General features: G+C 36.7%; 1 protein-coding gene across 2 annotated transcripts in view; it reads right to left on the bottom strand.

The window, feature by feature from the left end:
- The window catches only part of LOC134742437 (transmembrane protein 132E), a 121,805-nt gene that overhangs the window by 105,181 nt on the left and 889 nt on the right, over nucleotides 1-15,735 (bottom strand). The window lies entirely within an intron of this gene.

The raw sequence follows: 15,735 nt of genomic DNA, 5'->3' as shown, positions 1-15,735 counted from the left end.
GATCCGTTTTCGTTGATACCAATTACATACATTATGCAAATATGACATAAAAATATGACAGTACCTATCGCATCAAGTCACATTACAGTATTTGCTACTCAAGTTCTGCAATTCAAATAAAGTGGACCGGTACCTAAGCACATAATAAATAATACCTAAGCAAGGACGTGCCTAGTATTTTATAAAAAGGAAAACACGAGCTGCTAGTACTTTCTGTCGGTATTACTTATAACTCTGATATTGCTGGGTTCAATAAGATGAGTAAGCAAAACGTGGCCAAGTTTCTTTTGCCAAAGGGGTCGTGAGTCGCATTTCCATAAAGTTCCCAGTGCGGAATGTAGTGTTGTAATAATAGCGGGCAATATACCCATTCGTACGCAACGCGGAGTAACACAACCCGCCCCCACCCTCGACCTTCCACCACTTTACTGACCCAATTATACTTGACGAATTTTGTGGTCACATACGACGTGAATGGCACATTTGGTCATACTCCGTCCGTAAAGTTTTTATGAACCGCAAAGTTATATTGAAATAGGTTTTCCGGATACGAGAAATAGCAACCGCCGCTGGCAGCGGATTCAAAAGGATTCATTTGGAAATTTGATGACATGCAGAGTGCGAGCTCGTGTCGTGCTAGTTTAAAGGCGAAATAATATATCTTAAGACCGTTTTCACATTGTCCGATCCGATCTTGTATGTCGCGCGGATTCGTATCCGCGTTCTTTCTAGTCGTCTGCAAAGAAGCAGAAAGTAAAAAAGCGCATTTTTATATTATAATATTGTTTGTTGTTCATAAGAAAGCGTTAATGCGAAAATAAAAGGACTTGATGCAATAGGGCAGCTTCTAGCAGTTCTAGTTCTAACTGTGTTTCTCCAAGGGTCATCCGACATCCCATAATATCGGATTGGGCAATGTGAAAACGCTATAAGAGCTACTACTTAAACAAACAATTCTAAGGCGCCAATTAGTTTCTATTTCGTTAAATTTGTCTCCATTTTCTACAAATAAAACCTAGCTTAGCCTGAGGAGCCATAAAACGTGCATAAAACAGTAGATCAAAAATAAGTTGACAAGAAAGAACTTAATAGGCGCAAAAGATAGAATATTCTTAATTGTTATTTTTCTTATTACCTCACTCATTCTCTCTTATTTCAGTCTCACGAGAGTTTTGTACTTAGTTAAAAATATATTTCTTATTATTTCTCTCCTCGTTCTATTATGTAACGCCCGCTTGACATTGTGCAAATATAAATAAATGCCCATAACTGATTTGAAAAGCATAAAACTAGTTTAAGTGGGATTTTAAGGTTACGTAGTCAAAATGGCAAAAACGGAACCCTTATAGTTTTGTCATGACTCATGTCCGTCTGTCCGTCCCGTCCCAAATGTCCCAATGTCACATACATTTTACTCGGAAAGTATAAGCAAAGATAGTATAAAGGGTTATTTTGTCAGAGTAAATTTAAACCCAGGATTAAAACTCAAAATGAAAATGTATAAAAAAATACCAAAAAATGTCAAATATGTATGTATATGGATAAATGTTTTTTAGGGTTCCGTACCCAAAGGGTCAAAACGGGACCCTATTACTAAGACTCCGCTGTCCGTCTGTCCGTCTGTCTGTCACCAGGCTGTATTTCATGAACCGTGATAGCTAGACATTTGAAATTTTCACAGATGATGTATTTCTGTTGCCGCTATAACAACAAATACTAAAAAGTACGGAACCCTAGGTGGGCGAGTCCGACACGCACTTGTCCGGTTTTTAGAACGCCATATGACATTGACCCATGTTCTTGCACTGATATGTGTTAAAATTGTTAAATATCAAACGGTGTCGCCAAGGCCATCTACCAGAGAGAGTATAGGCCAAAGGTGTGGCGCCATCTATTCGAGTATAATTTTTTCTTGATATTCCTAGGCACGTTTTTTCCTTAGACTATACTTATCTTATACAGAGTTACATATACTTATCTTTGGTATAAGGTACATTTTAGTGAATTTTGCAACGTAGGTGTATTACGTAAGCCGCTACATAGTTTAGAAACAAGGGGTACCTACTTCATAAAAAAGAAAATAATGGAGCAAAAGTCAACGTGTAGTGCACTATTCGATACGACTTTGAAAATAATAATAATAATAATAATATTAAGGTTGCTAATTGTGTTTTTTTTAATTTTATGAATACTTTTAATAAATAATCGCTCTAAAAGACGAAAATATTGTGCGGACGCAATTGGCTGGTTTATTTATCAAATATTCCACCCCTAATAAGTTTCGCGTGCAAAATAAACAAGAACCACCGAAATTTTACAAAACTTGTCAATAACTGGGACAAGGCAGCCCTTTAACCTTTATACCAATTAACCTTTAAATGCGAACAACACGACTTTATAATTAACTTCTGGTATTACCCTTTCAGCGTGGTCATTTCAACAGCTCTTTAGAAATTAATTTAAGCGTTCCTCGCAACAATAAGTTCATAATATTTTTTATAAAACGTCCTTGAAATACCCTTGAGCATGTACTTACAAATAAAGGGCAAAGGGTGGCTTAAAAGGGCTATTTACTCAGAGTAAAGCGCAATGACTTGAATTAGTAATTCAGTTGATTATGCCTCCCCTCTGGCTACTCTATCATTATCATTTCACTGAACGCACGTGCCGTCTAGTGCAGTGCAACCCTCGTGTTCCTCCAAGGCCAGGCATTATGTACGCAGCTAAGTAGGTATGTGTTCTTGATTGCGGTTAGAATGATTGTTTAAGCATAAATCGACCATGAAAAATTACATTGCAACCACATCAAGCTTTTATAGATTTCTTAAAGGGGTCTGGATTCTGGATGATTAGCTGTCGATGACTATGTAAATAAAAAATTTAGAAGCGGCAATATTTTTTTACAAAAATGTTTTCATTACAAAAACTTTAAACTACGTAATTAGTCTGTAAAAGTGTAAATAACTAGAGATACGTTGCTGCATCGTTCAAACAGGAAGAGAAACTAAGGCAAACACCTTCACAAACGATAACAATGTTGTATTGTCCGTAATTTCTGTATGCGTCGGTCAGTTTTCAACTCATGTAACGGGAAATCGATTAGTTGTCAGCATGGCACTAAATGGAAAACGAAACGATAAAATCTACCTAAATAAACGGCTGAAAATTATGTAGTACAGGCGGTTCGGAAATGACTGTAAACTGTGTAAACCCAATATCGTTGTTATTTTGCCGCAGTAACTCTGTAGTGGCATTTAGGGTAAATATGAAACTCAGGCAGTCTAAAAAACAGTAACGCGTAAAATACGTTAAATAGGTTGAATATGTTAATTTATTCGAAAAATTACAAGGTGCTAAAAGAGTTAGAGTCCCGCCGCGTGCGTACCATTTATTTAATGTTTAATTTTTTTTACTCCGTGTTAAATTGTGTTACCCTTATTACCTTTTCTTAATACCAAAATAGCATAATCTGACAGTTGGATTTACCCGAATTTGAAGTTAAGCGACTCAACCACAAATTACTTCAGAATTTTAAAAGGTTAGTGTTAAATAAGTAAGTAGGTAGGAAGGTATCGTTCTTGTTTTTAATCTTATGCAGTGGTGTCCAAATAGCAAACACAGTTTTAAATCGATTCCTAGGGGAAAATTTCTGTTTGAGTTTGAATATGACCAGAATCGAAAAAGCTCTCCAGCGCCCCCTTAGTGGCCTGTTGTTTAATCACCGACGAATTCTCCTTTGAGCAGACAGACGCCCTTAGCCAAGCAAGTTTGTCGACCCAGTCCAGCCACTGGGGAAATAACTTGCCCACTTAACTATCTATTATTGTGTACCCGATGATTTTCTCTTGCTAAGAAAAATCGGTAAAAATATGTAAATAATAGCATTTGTAGTTTCGGCTCTGGGTTGATGATGATGAGTCAGTCAATCAATCAGTCAGGACACGTGCATTTATATATATAGATTAAATATTATAGGACATTTTTTTTACACAAATTGACTAAGCCCCACGGTAAGCTCAAGAAGACTTGTGTTGTGGGTACACAGACGATACATATATTATATAAATACTTATTATATGTATACATAGAAAACATCCATGACTCAGTAACAAATATCTGTGGTTTGTGTTCATCACACAAATAAATGCCCTTACCGGGATTCGAACCTGGGACCATCGGCTTCATAGGCAGGGTCACTACCCACAAGTATGATAAATGATAATACTATTAACAAGTTTGGGAACAATTATTTTATTAAATATTTTGATTTGTGTTTTTTTCTTTAATATATGACATCTATTACAGTTTTGATAATACTATTACTTATTCTGTGCCACTAGGCCAGACCTGTTATCAAATAAGTAACTAAATAAGAAAACTCGTGGATAGGTCGTTATATAAATAAGAAAACTCAATTTGGTTTACATTTTTCCCAGGTTTACATATTTACTGGCTTAAAAAGAAAATAAATATGTATAAAAGTTAGTTTTCTTCATACTTAGATCTTTATAAAAGGTCATGTTTGCTATCATATCTTATATGTATTTCTAATCTAAGGGTTCCCCCACATATGTCGACGCGGAATCGAAAAAAGCCGAATGCATTAGGTAGCCGATCAGTCGTCGCGGAGGCTGTACACCTACGTTCTACGTTCAGCCGCCCGTCTACAAACGGATTTCTCGGCAGCTGTCCAGGTCCACGTTCGGCTGCCGCGAGCTCCGTATACGAAACGGCTGTTTACCTACGTACAGAAGTCGAATCACCTGAACGTAGGTATGTCGTAACGGGTGATCTTGAATCGAAACCTCTCGGTTTCACACTAGCCAATATTATTAAGGTTTCTTCCGTCATTTTTAGGGTTCCGCGTAGTCGACTAAGAACCCTTATGTAGTCTGTCTGTTCGTCCGAGGTTTTGCTCCGTGATCGTTAATGGTAGAAAGCTGAAATTTGATAAGTTCGGATAGGTATATAAATCAATCAATCTGAAAGTGGTAAAAAAAATAGGGGTTTTTTTTTGCTTTAACCCTATGCTGTGGGGTGTCATTGGATAGATTGATAAAGTAAATATTTTCGAAAATAAATAATCGCTCCGTAAGAACAATAAATGTGTCCTTCCCCCCTCTACCTTTTGAACCATCGTGATTTGAAGCTTTTACATGTTATGTATTACCTACATAACATGTAAAAGCTCAACTGATCTGAACTGATATAGTTTTCATTGAATGTCTATATTTAGTTCTACTTTCACGATTTTTCTACATGATACTGTCTTTTTGAGTTACAGAGGTCATCATTCAGATTTCGAATTATGAAGGTAAAATTTGTACTGGATACCCGTGAAGGGAATCCTTAAATTGGTTACTTCGTCTTAATGAGGTTAAATATTTCGAGTTATGGAGGTTTTCGGAAGGGAAGGGAATAGCATTTTATTTCGTGTTAACGAGGATTTCGTCTTATCGAGCTTCGAGTTAGCGAGGTTCCACTGTAATAGTTATGAATTTATTAAGTATTATTATATTATAGGTTGATATAGTTAATGCTTTGTAAACAATACGCGATATGCTTTGGAAAACCTAGACATCTAGGCATGAATATAAATTTAATACTTGCGAATTGAGAAAGTTTATTTCCGTTCAAGGTAGATAAACTAGTCGCTTAGTTGAGAGTCGATTATTAAGTCATTAATAATCAAAAACGGGTTGCCGATTCATATTTTACTACTTCAGTAACTCGCATAAGTTTAAGCGCCATCTGTCACTGTTATCATTAAAACTAATCAAGCATAACAAGGAATCTAAAAAAACATGTTATCAGGCGATACATAAATAACAATCCCACGAGAGCACGATCCCTGTATGTGAAGTGCATCTGCAGCGGAGACGCCTGCGCCAGCGGCGCGCCATGCTCCGTGTTCCTGTCACTAACATGCGCGTTATTTCCTCACAAACCAGTGTACATTTTGATCTCCGATTACGTATTAATGAAACGGATCTTCATGCCACAGTTATACCGGTTTGTCTCAAGCAGCAGGCCCGTGGTCGGTACGCAATAAGAACAACAGGTCAGCGCGGGCGCTGCGGGTGTAAACATGCAACACACACATGCGCGAGATGAAAGAAGGCCGGCCACTTATCGCTTGCACCCGTTTTGATTATGCGCTCGCTGTCAGCACCCCGAAATAGACATAAACTGCGGAATGCGCTTGAATTAAACTAAAAATTACAAGGGACCGTTTTCGGTTGACGTTATGGTACCTATTGGATAGCAATGTCTCCGTTATAATATGGTCACTCTGCTAAGATGATATTAAATCGATGTCGCTATTTGTCTTTAACGATTTCGTGATTTAGAAATTCTAATTTGCTTTACTGCTGCCGTAGGGTAAGTCGAGTCGAGGCAAGTGACTTGACGAATAATTTTTTTTTTTTTTATTAAGTACCGTCAACCCGGTTGAATAGGGACGAAACTTAAAATGTGATTTACCTGACAATTTCTTTAAAAAAGGCAGTGTACTTAACAAATACCTACACAAATTGTATCATATATATCTACTATTATTTCAATCGAATGGTACAATTTGTGTTTTTTTTAAATAAATCACATTTTAAGTTTTGTCCCTATTCACCCCAGCCGTCACTATTCACCCCAGTTGACGGTATAGTGTAGAGTTAGAACCCATCCACCGTATCGTCATGTTCCCTCTTTTTATCGAAAAAAAACGAAAGAACAAAAATATTTTTCGCCATCGAAACATAACCGTAACTGGGAAATAATGTTTTCGGTTATGCCAATGTATTCAAACTATGTAATACCACGGTTTCACCCAATAAATATTTAACTTCTCGTAAATGTATTTCGGAGCCATCCCGTGATTGTGGCTCATCATGTATGCTCATTGCTCGTGGTAATGAAATGAACAACCATATTTGCGAACATTTATTATGCCCCGCGCAAGAATGACCATCGATTGTGTTCTGATAAAGATTTAAATAAACAAGTGAATTCGATAGCTTTTTTATAAGTTCTTTATTTTACATAATTTATCACAAGGTAATTAATTACTTAATCGTTTCAAACAAAAGTATATAAAACATTAAGCAATATTACAAATACAATAAATACAACAATTTTGATGGCAAATATACAAACACACTTACGTAGGTATTTAAAGACTTTAGGGGAGATAAAAACCAAATAAACTGAAGAGAGTAAATTCATAAATAAAAAGGCAAAGAATGAAATAATAAATAGGAGGAATATAAACGTAGCTAAAATAGAAGCAGTGCAAAAATGACAACGAAAGAAGTAGTGCAATCATTGCTATGAATAGAACTCATTATCGTTATGCCTTAAAGTCTCTACGGAGTCTGGAATATAATGAAACACAGTGTCGCAGTGTTCACTGTTCACGTCACCGCGATAACAATAAAGATAAATCAAACAAATTGCAGTTGTTTTCAATATCAACTTCACCGAAAGCTATTAAATGAGGGTTGACTGCAAAATGCAAACCAAATGCAAACATGACCCAAAATTAAGACTGAAATTATAAAACTACAAAACTAATAGAGATTGGAACTCTAAACAATTTTAACCTTACTAGCTACCTACTATCCTCTTTTCTGGAGTTAAAATGTTTTTATCTATTGGAGATTTTTTTGCTGTTTCGTAAAATAAGAGGACAAGTCTCCCGTAGAATCAAGTATTCCTGCTAAGAATAAATTCCGGCATCCCTCAACCAAAACAGACGAAAAAAGTCAAACCAGAAACCAGGTGCGGTTCACATCCGCATCCTGCAAAAACATTAACGTTAGAGCGATTCACTTTACAATTCAGAACCGAAATCTAGCAAGTAAAGTTAAAAGTTTTATGCGAGAGCAGTAACTTATTACCTGGTTACCTACTAGGAACTTTCCAGATCCGAGTCCAAGTAATAGTTATTTGTTATACAAGGGTGCAAAGTTGTATTTTACCCGCGAGTGTAGAATTGAAACACGAGCAAGCGAAAGGATTCTATAGGTGAACCACGAGCAAAGCGAGTGGTTCACCTATAGAATCCTGAGCGTAGCGAGTGTTTCAACACACGAGAAGTAAAATACATTTGCGCCCGTGTGTAACACAAAACTTTTCACCTCACTATAGTGAGGAAAGTGCAACATCCACAGGCGTTAGATCATCTTCATCACTGGAATCACTCATTTCTTTACGATATTATAACAGAAAACTCTGGAAGTTGTGTATTTTTACTATTTTTACGCGAGTCGGTGAGAAAAGGTTTTAAGTAAAAAAAATTTTGACAATGTTGACATTTCTGATGTATGAAATGTCAACGATGCGTTTTGAAATTGCATCGACTCAACTTGTGCGTTCAGAATTATATTTAACATCATTATAAAAAAACAAACGTTTCTTATGGAATTTTAAGGTTTATGACTTAAAATCATGAAACAAAGCTAAATTTGGTATTTTTTATTAGATTCTCAAACCATTTATTTAATGATAATTAATATCGAACGAACCATTATCATGAGCGTTTCAAGTTTTGTTATCTGTCAAGCTACTTAAACACGTTCCATCCAAGGTCAAATTACTTTCCCCACTAGTGGATAAAACGCGTTTTTCCCCGCTTGTATTGGAGGATAAACGACAACTTTCCGAGCTAGTGAGGGGAAAAAATATTTGCTAGCCTAGGAAGTTCATCTTCTGCGCCTTAACTATCTGGGACTTTGAAAATACCATGTAACGAGGTTATTATATTAATTACATAAGTTGAGCAAATATCCCTATACACCTCCCTACCTGACACAGCGGGGTTGCGAATTGCGAAGTGCATCGCTGCCATAGTGTGTGTTTTAGTTTTTAAGATATATTGTATAATATGTATACTTGCTAGTTTTAAGGTATTTATCTATGGGCCAATAGTTGCCTGAAAATAAAGATTTTCATTTCATATATATGTTTTTCTTTAGAATGTTTTAAGTTTACTGACACTTTTTAGTCTTATTTGAAAACCCATTTATTTTACCCAACTTTAAATTGTGAATATATTATTAGAACGATAACTATTAGTTAATTTATATAATAGTGACGCCCTAACTAAGAAGTTTTACAGTCTTAGAGAACATTTTTTTTAAACATAATCCCAAGAAAATCTCACGCCTATGACATGAACAATGAAAACAAGTAGGTAGGTTCGGTTAGAAAGTATAATTATTTCTATATGTACAAAGTCAACCGTTTTACTTGCTCTTAATAGAATTAAATGGTTCAGCTGTTTTTGTTGGGTTGTATATTTATGCAAAGGCTTTACGAGAAGGCTTCCACTGGCCGAGAACTTCGGAAACTTGAGTAAGTATTGTTCCTTAACAGGAACTTTTATTTTTCAAATTCTGTTAGAGGCACGGGCTGGGCCAAGCCCGATGACAAAAGTTTTATTCGGAGTCCTCAAGAAAAACGAGCAAAAGGAACGGAGTGTCAGATTTTACTTAATGTAATGTAACTAAGCTCTTTTTCGAAAATAATCAACTCTTTCCCACTGAATTAATTTAGATTAAATGAAAAAAAATATGTATAATGTCTATGTAAAATATATGGATATGCATATGCATATTTTTTTATTGTATAATTTTATTTAAGTTTGCAGCCTTCTAAGCAAAATTAACAAAAAATACCAATTGAAGTTTAGTCGAAAACCGTACAGTGAATCACAAAAGAAATGATGGGTCGGTCAATTACGACGGTTTCTACCTGAGCTACGAGCCGAACACCTGTCGCCGAAATGATTTCTCAAAAAAAGGAGTTTAAATAAGTGCGTCTACATCAATAACGTTTACCTACCAATCAAATATGAGTGTTGTGTGACAAGTGACAAGTTGATTATTTTAGTTTTAACAAGAAACACTGGAGCATTACTTTAAACAATGTCTTCGACCTAAATTTTACAAGAGCACTTTTGTAGTGGGCAATTGGGCATAAAATAATTGATATTTAGAAACGAAAATGGGCACATGTTATGTAAATATTGAATACAAAAGGAACATTCCGATGTTGAAATATGCCAGCTCAGAAAATTTGTTTATGCCTAAAACAAATAAATGAACGTAAACCAGAAGGAACTATGTGCCAGCAAAAATTAAATTGTTAATACAAAACTGTTTCACCCGAAATTTACTTTCGAAACTTTTGGAGATCCCTGGGTGTCATTCCCGTCGTTTACCGAACGCAGGCGAGTCGACAATGTTTACCAGCAAAAGTGCGCTCTCCGATTACACATAATACGAATCTCGGTCAAGTTTCACAAGAACAGGAGTAACAGGACTCGCCCGCACTCGCGCTATCTTTGGTAATATTGAAAACTCGACCGCGCGGCTGCATTATTTATTCGACACTTTGAAGATATTGTATCTATGTATATCGATATGCCAAGTCATGCTAAAGGTAATTCGGCATCATACGAGCCTTGATTTTATTGGTGCTGAGATCACCGGTTTACTGCATATGTTATCCAGATATTCCAGTTTGGGTGGGTGGTTATGTTACAGTTTAATATTCCTGCAGAACGCAATTTGATTAGAAAGACCGCAGCGCAACTTAGTAAAATGTATTATGAAAAGGGAGGTACATAGTAGATACCTACAAGTACATGCCGCTCTGGCTGAAGCCGCCTAATGGAAACAATTTAGCCACTTCAATATTTTGAGTGCAAATCGCCTGACTGTAAAGTTCTAAGTTTCACCAAAATTATATAATTATAACCTTTCATCTTTCATAATGTTAATCGGGCGCCAGAATCTCAGATTGCTACCTAATTTCGAAACGACTTCCCAATTTGTGTCAAAACAATTAAAACCTACTGCGCTAATCAATGGTACGAAGGCTAATCTTATTTTGTGATATAAATTAAATATTCCAGAGCGCCTACCGCGAGAACCGAAAATCGAAATTTTGTTGTCTGCCCTTCTATATTCGAGCGATATGTAGAGAGGCAGATAAAGAAATTTCGATTTTCGATTTCGCAGTAGGGCCTCAGAGCTGAGTAGACAGCATTAATTCTTTAAAACACTGTCCAGTCGGCTGTCTTTTACGACTCCTGACTCGGATGAGTTAAGTATCACTTCAATACAATACCTACTCTTTTTATGTTTGTATCAATTTGTAAACAAGGTATTTAATTTACTGGTGAACTAAGTACAGTGAGTAGTTAATAACAAACATTTTAATCAAATTTTAATATAGGTTTTGGTACGGAAATTACGGAATACAGGCAGAATTTGTGTACGTTTTATCTATCTATTGAACCTTTTACAGTTAAAGCCTGGCTTTTTTAATTAAAAAACCATTTTTGTTTTCATTCGTTCGTAACCAACGTTTGGCGTTAGGAGTTGATCCGAATAATAATTTCGCTGTCGATAGAAATTTGCAGATTTATGCTCGATGTATGTAGATGCGAGATCGACTCGAATGTCACCATTTATTTTATTTAATAATTTATCGTATAATGCATATAATTTAATAATTCAATTAAAAATAAAACAACTAAAACAGCTTAAAAGGCTAGACCATGTAACTTATAATATCTATGTAAAACCCTTTTTATGTGCAAATAAATGATTATGATTATTACTTATATTAAAAATGACTTAAACATACAAGGGCGTTGGTAAGGAATCGTCTTGGCATCCCGAATCCTTTCACAGTGTCAGATTGTGTTATAACTAAGTAATTATAAACTATTATTGTGGCTTTTCCTATGTGGCTGTCTCGAGCTCGAGATGAGTTACGCATAAAACCCCGTAAATTTAAGATTTATGCGTTATAAAACAAGCATCAAATTCGGATACCTTTGAGGCAATGGTGTACATTTATAGCTTGATTTATTGTTTGATTTATTTATCGATTTGATGCAGAGTTGACCTGATGAGTGTAAACGTAAACTGCCGCAACGAATTGCCGTTGCCCACGCCGGCAGATGTCCAGGCAACAATAGGTGCTCTTTCGACAATAGATCTATCGAATTCTATTGCCATTAGTCAATAAATTAAAGACGGGTGTTCAATAATACTAAACAAGACTAGATTGTGTACATTTGTATGCCTACTGCCTACGCATACGATTTCTCATATGACTCTTTAAGGTGTTTGTAGAAGAAGAAGCAAGAGTAAAAATTTGTTAATACAGAATGACCCATAAATACGTTGGCATATATTTTCAATGCGGCATATTGTTAATAAATAACAAACGTTTGCGTTTGTGTATCAAAGCTAAAGGAGAATATTTTGAAGATAATACATTTTATTTTAGATAAATGAATGTAGTTTTTAATGACAGTTTGTATAGAACAGTAAGAAATTTGTACTAAAAATTATTTATCCACGTTATTTTGGGCCACCAGCCGGGCTAGCACATGATTGGCGCGAGAGTATCTCACCGCGACATAGACTACCCGTCCCCCTTTATTTCATACAGTTAGTAAAAGACGGATAGTCTATCTCGCGGCGAGATACTGTCGCGTCAATCATGTGCTCGGCCTACTGTAGTTCTCAAAATAGATACGGACCATATTTCTAAACGAAGTTACCCGTACTTATGGTACCTTCCCGTACTTCTATAACATTGATGAGAACGATGAGAATTGTGGGTCTAACTAATGGGAACTCTCATATGACAGGATTTTATTCATTCAAGGGAAAACGGAACAATAAGTAACATAATCTCTTAATGAATGCCGTAACTTAAAGCGAGGTTTAGACTAGCAAGAACTTGCATGCAATTTACATTACATTGCCGACTACTAAGGTAAACTGCATTCAAAAGTTAGATCAGATACTGCAATGTAATGAAAATTGCATGCAAGTTCTTGCTAGTCTAAACCTCGCTTAACATTGAAAAACCGGCCAAGTGCGAGTTGGACTCGCGTTCCAAGACTTCCAAGTTCCAAGGATTCCGTACATTACACAATTTAGACAATGTATTTTTTATGTTAAACGTGAGTGAAATGTCTTTAAAAAACCCGTAGGGGTCGGATCAAAAACTAAGTAATTAAGTCCGACTCACGCTTGACTGCAATTTCTAATAGGTTTTCCTGTAATCTATAGGTAAAGATCTATTTTGTGTATGTTTTTCAAAATTTTAGACCCAGTTTTTTGCATATTTTCTTGAATAACTTCTAAATTATTTATCCTAAAATGATTTAAAAAAAAATTTAAGATTCTCACAATGAGCTCTTTCATTTGATATATAACACGATATAGTTTGAAAAACTTTTCTCATTTACCCCCCCAAAAGTGGCCCCCATGTTTAAAATTTATTTGTTTACGTTACATGTCCGTCTTTGGGTCACAAACTTACATATGTATACCAAATTTCAACTTAATTGGTCCAGTAGTTTCGGAGAAAATAGGCTGTGACAGACGGACAGACAGACAGACAGACGCACGAGTGATCCTATAAGGGTTCCGTTTTTTCTTTGTGAGGTACGGAACCCTAACAATGTTACAATATGTAAAACCAATACTTATTGCCAATATAGGTACTTATTGTCTAAGTGCGCAATATGTATATTTTATGTTTATGCATCTGCATTATTCTGTATGTCCGCCAAAATCGCGGGATATGTAAAGCCGCAAACCATTGTTCCCAAAATGTAGTTAGCGCAAACAAAAAAGTTGCTCTTTTCTTCGGCCCCGGCCCCGTCCCATTTGTTCGCAAACCGGGCCCGGAAGGAGCCTCATAGGGTATACAAGTTATTCTTACGAGCGACAAAACCGTGACGAATATCAATGACGTTTTAATATCCAAGTACCTCGTATACTTTGAAGCTGGTTATAGTTCTACTTAAGACGTCACCTACACAATGTAAGGCGTATATATTAGGCCACACTTATTGAGAGATCTTGAAATATAGTTTGATGACCAATCGCAATGATTCTCTATATGACACGGTCAAAAGGCACTTGGCCTTTCAATCGTCTGCCCCTCTACGCACTCCACGATAGGACACCCAAATTCTTGAGGCAATTACACCACTATCTAACCAACCGCCACCTCGAAAAAAACCAATCTTGACTTTAGTTGAAGTTAGTTGATTGGCAAGATTGGATTGGCAGTCCTTTAGGTTATATTGCTCGCAGAACCGATGGCCGATGGGGCAGATGGGGTGTACTTCCTTTTTGGCGAAATTTATTTCGCCAAATTTCACTTGGCAACCAACTTTTGGCCAAAGTTTCATTTGGCAAACCAATCGTTGGCATAACCTTACTTCGCAACCATTTCATTTCCCAACCCCATACTTGCGAAATGAAAATGACGTACTGGGTTGGGTTTGGTTAGGTTGGATTATGTAAATTTGCGAAATGAAATTTCGCCCAACTAAAAATATGGGATAAATAGTTTGGGAACTGAAAGTTTGTCAAGTAATTTTCGCCGAAACATCAGTAAACCGTTCTCGAGTAGCGACCACGTACCGGAAGACGCAGCGTTGGAAGGCCCCAGACTTGATGGACCGACGCTCTGGTTAAAGTCGCGGTAAACCGTTGGTTGAAGGCAGCGAATGACCGTTCGTTGTGGAGATCCTTGGGGGAGGCCTTTGTCCAGCAGTGGACGTCTTTCGGCTGAGATGATGAATGGTTATATAATATAACAGAGGTCAACTTACTTAGGACGTAGATATCGTACTTTACCATCTCACATGAAGGGACACTGCGAATGGGCATGATCCAGTGGCGTAATTAAGGTATACCATCTCAAGAAGCGCGTGGCGAATTCATCGGAACAAAGGTCCTCTTTCATTTTTCAATAAATATTAGGTTCCTCCAGCCCAGTGCTTACGGTAGTACTATTAGTTATTCTGTGACAGTATCTCGGCCTGAGACCATCTTGGGCCGTGGGCCAGTGGCATTTTGCCCACTCTTCCAGCATATGTTACACTATATTGTCCCCACTCCGCAGTTATGAAACTGAAGAAGAGTTATTTTACCAGGGTTGTCAGGGTAATGCAAAATCGCAATGATACTGGCATCCCGCATTAATATTGATTGGAGATTATCGGCCCGACACCAAGGTATTTGATCGTTATTTGCAATGGCATATCATTGATCTGGCTACTAATTGGAAACGAATATCAATCATCCGCATGCCAAATTAATTTCGGTGTATCGCTACCTACGCTCGCTTGATTTTTAGGGTTCCGTACCCAAAGGGTAAAACGTGACCCATTACTAAGACTCCTCTGTCCGTCTGTCTGTCTGTCTGTCACCAGGCTGTATCTCATAAACCGTGAAAGTTTCAACTGTCTAGTTAAGACAGTTGATATTTTCAGATGATGTATTTCTGTTGCCGCTATAACAACAAATACTAAAAAAATACGGAACCCTCGGTGGGTGAGTCCGACTCGCACTTGTCTGGTTTTTAGATTGCTAGTTGCTATTGTTCCTAGGGTGGTTGGTATTCATATTTTAATTCGGCGATTTCAAAAGGAGTTGATAAAAGCCGAACCATGTATTAGGTTGAAGTATTTTTATAAGCTTAGCTTTCCATTCGACGAGAATATTATATTCTTCATTGAAAACAATATGGAACGAGTGTGACGAAAAAGTTGAACGAATAAAATTAAAGGCATTTATGTACCTATCTAACATATTGACAAACCTGAATCTTACATGACAGTCACCAATTTACTTAGGTACAAATGACAAAAGGTACAAAAGGTACCCCACGCCCATACAAATTTACAGAAAT

This window comes from Cydia strobilella, chromosome 6 (genome assembly GCF_947568885.1).
Source record: "Cydia strobilella chromosome 6, ilCydStro3.1, whole genome shotgun sequence".
In the NCBI taxonomy this organism is placed as follows: domain Eukaryota; kingdom Metazoa; phylum Arthropoda; class Insecta; order Lepidoptera; family Tortricidae; genus Cydia; species Cydia strobilella.
This window is presented reverse-complemented; position numbering and strand designations above follow the sequence as displayed.